The sequence below is a fragment of the Triticum urartu genome, chromosome 1 (genome assembly GCF_003073215.2).
Source record: "Triticum urartu cultivar G1812 chromosome 1, Tu2.1, whole genome shotgun sequence".
NCBI classification, from domain to species: Eukaryota; Viridiplantae; Streptophyta; class Magnoliopsida; order Poales; family Poaceae; genus Triticum; species Triticum urartu.
In genome coordinates this window covers 459,276,918-459,280,982 of record NC_053022.1, presented here as the reverse complement: position 1 = coordinate 459,280,982, position 4,065 = coordinate 459,276,918, and positions in this window count along the sequence as shown.

The window sequence follows — 4,065 nt, the reverse complement described above, 5'->3', positions numbered from 1 at the left end:
GGGAATTAAGATTGGGGATGCTTGATACGTCTCCAACGTATCTATAATTTTTTATTGTTCCATGCTATATTATATCCTGTTTTGGAAATTATTGAGCTTTATTATACACTTTTATATTATTTTTGGGACTAACCTATTAACCGGAGGCCCAGCCCAGAATTGTTGTTTTTTTGCCTATTTCAGAGTTTCGCAGAAAAAGAATATCAAATGGAGTCCAAACGGAATGAAACCTTCGGGAACGTGATTTTCGGAACGAACATGATCCAGAGGACTTGGACCCTACGTCAATAAAGCAACCAGGAAGGCACGAGGTAGGGAGCACGCCTACCCCCCAGGCGCGCCCTCCACCCTCGTGGGGCCCATGTTGCTCCACCGACGTACTTCTTCCTCCTATATATACCTACGTACCCCCAAACTACCAGATACGGAGCCAAAACCCTAATTCCACCGCCGTAACTTTCTGAATCCGTGAGATCCCATCTTGGGGCCTTTTCCGGAGCTCCGCCGGAGGGGGCATCGATCACGGGGGGCTTCTACATCAACACCATAGCCTCTCCGATGAAGTGTGAGTAGTTTACTTCAGACCTACGGGTCCATAGTTATTAGCTAGATGGCTTCTTCTCTCTTTTTGTATCTCAATACAAAGTTCTCCCCCTCTCTTGTGGATATCTATTCGATGTAATCTTCTTTTGCGGTGTGTTTGTTGAGACCGATGAATTGTGGGTTTATGATAAAGTTTATCTATGAACAATATTTGGATCTTCTCTGAATTCTTTTATGTATGATTGGTTATCTTTGCAAGTCTCTTCGAATTATCGGTTTGGTTTGGCCTACTCGATTGATCTTTCTTGCAATGGGAGAAGTGCTTAGCTTTGGGTTCAATCTTGTGACGTCCTTTCCCAGTGACAGTAGGGGCAGCAAGGCACGTATTGTATTGTTGCCATCGAGGATAACAAGATGGGGTTTATTTCATATTGCATGAGTTTATCCCCCTGCATCATGTCATCTTGCTTAAAGCGTTACTCTGTTCTTTTGAACTTAACACTCCAGATGCATGCTGGATAGTGGTCGATGTGTGGAGTAATAGTAGTAGATGCAGGTAGGAGTCGGTCTACTTGTCTCGGACATGATGCCTATATACATGATCATACCTAGATATTCTCATTACTATACTCAATTTTGTCAATTGCTCAACAGTAATTTGTTTACCCACCGTAATACTTATGCTCTCGAGAGAAGCCACTAGTGAAACCTATGGCCCTGGATCTATTTTCCATCATATTGATCTTCCGTCAACAAGCTATTTCCTTTTCCGTTTATTTTGCTTTCTTTACTTTGCATCTTTATCATAAAAATACCAAAAATATTATCTTGTCATATCTATCAGATCTCACTTTCGTAAGTGACCATGAAGGGATTAACAACCCCTTTATTGCGTTGGTTGCGAGGATTTTATTTGTTTGTGTAGGTGCGAGGGACTCATGCGTGGCCTCCTACTGGATTGATACCTTGGTTCTCAAAAACTGAGGGAAATACTTACGCTACTTTGCTGCATCACCCTTTCCTCTTCAAGGGAAAACCAATGCAGTGCTCAAGAGGTAGCATGCTCCTAGATGTTTGGGGGGTACGTGGATATATATAGGAGGAAGAAGTACATCGGTGGAGCAACGAGGGGCCCACGAGGGTGGATGGCGCGCACAGGGGGGCTAGGCGCGCCCCCTGCTTCATGGCTTCCTCCGTTGTTTCTTAACACCCACTCCAAGTCTCCTGGATCACGTTTGTTGAGAAAATCACGTTCCTGAAGGTTTCATTCTGTTTGGACTCCGTTTGATATTCCTTTTTGGTGAAACCCTAAAATAGGCAAAAAAAACAGCAATTTGGGCTGGGCCTCCGGTTAGTAGGTTTGTCCCAAAATGGTATAAAAGTGTAAAATAAAGCCCATTGACATCCAAAATAGATAATATAAGAGCATGGAGCAATAAAAAATTATAGATACGTTGGAGACGTATCAAGCATCCCCAAGCTTAATTCCTACTCGTCCTCGAGTAGGTAAATGATAAAAGAAGAATTTTTGATGTGGAATGCTTTCTAACATATTTCTCAATGTAATTCTTCTTTATTGTGGCATGAATGTTCAGATCTGAAAGATTCAAGATAAAAGTTTAATATTGACATAAAAATAATAATACTTCAAGCATAGTAACTAAGCAATTATGTCTTCTCAAAATAACATGGCCAAAGAAAGTTATCCCTACAAAATCATATAGTCTGGTTATGCTCTATCTTCACCACACAAAATATTTAAATCATGCACAACCCCGATGACAAGCCAAGCAACTGTTTCATACTTTTGATGTTCTCAAACTTTTTCAATCTTCACACAATATATGAGCGTGAGCCATGGATATAGCACTATGGTGGAATAGAATGGTGGTTGTGGAGAAGACAAAAAGGAGAAGATAGTCTCACATCAACTAGGCGTATCAACGAGCTATGGAGATGACCATCAATAGATATCAATGTGAGTGAGTAGGGATTGCCCATCATTGGAATATACAATCCAAGTTTTATAATGAAAAATTCCCACTAGTATATGAAAGTGGTATCATAGGAGACTCTCTATATGAAGAACATGGTGCTACTTTGAAGCACAAGTGTGGAAAAAGGATAGTAGCATTGTCCCTTCTCTCTTTTTCTCTCATTTTTTATTTGGGCCTTTTTCTTTTTATTTTTTGGCCTGTTTTCCCTTTTTTCGTCTGGAGTCTCATCCCGACTTGTGGGGGAATCATAGTATCCATCACCTTTCCTCACTTGGGACAATGCTCTAATAACGATGATCATCACACTTTATTTACTTACAACTCAAGAATTACAACTCAATACTTAGAACAAAATATGACTCTATGTGAATGCCTCCGGCGGTGTACCGAGATGTGCAATGATGCATGAGTGACATGTATGAAGAATTATGAATGGTGGCTTTGCCACAAATACGATTTCAACTACATGATCATGAAAGCAATATGACAATGATGAAGCGTGTCATAATAACGAAACGGTGGAAAGTTGCATGGAAATATATCTCAGAATGGCTATGGAAATGCCATAATAGGTAGGTATGGTGGCTGTTTTGAGGAAGGTATATGGTGGATTTATGGTACCGGCGGAAGTTGCGCGATACTAGAGATGCTAGCAATGGTGGAAGGGTGAGAGTGTGTATAATCCATGGACTCAACATTAGTCATAAAGAACTCACATACTTATTGCAAAAATCTATTAGTTATCGAAACAAAGTATTACGCGCATGCTCCTAGGGCGATAGATTGGTAGGAAGAGACCATCGCTCGTCCCGGACCGCCACTCATAAGGAAGACAATCAATAAATAAATCATGCTCCGACTTCATCACATAACGGTTCACCATACGTGCATGCTACAGGCATCACAAACTTCAACACAAGTATTTCTCAAATTCACAACTACTCAACTAGCATGACTCTAATATCATCATCTCCATATCTCAAAACAATTATCAAGTATCAAACTTCTCATAGTATTCAATGCACTTCTATGAAAGTTTTTATATTATTCCAAATTTCCACGTTGTTCTAAAGGACTCTCAAAATAATATAAGTGAATCATGAGAGAACAATGGTTTCTATAAAACAAATCCACCACCGTGCTCTAAAAGATATAAGTGAAGCACTAGAGCAAAAACTACATAGCTCAAAAGATATACGTGAAGCACATAGAGTATTCTAATAAATTTCAAATCATGTGAGGCTCTCTCAAAAGGTGTGTACAGCAAGTATGATTGTGGTAAACTAAGAATCAAAGACTCAAATCATACAAGACTCTCCAAGCAAAACACATATCATGTGGTGAATAAAAATATAGCTCCAAGTAAAGTTACCGATAGACGAAGACGAAAGAGGGGATGCCTTCCGGGGGATCCCCAAGATTAGGCTTTTTGGTGTCCTTGAATTTTACCTTGGGGTTCCATGGGCATCCCCAAGCTTAGGCTCTTGCCACTCTTTGTTCCATAATCCATCAAATCTTTACCCAA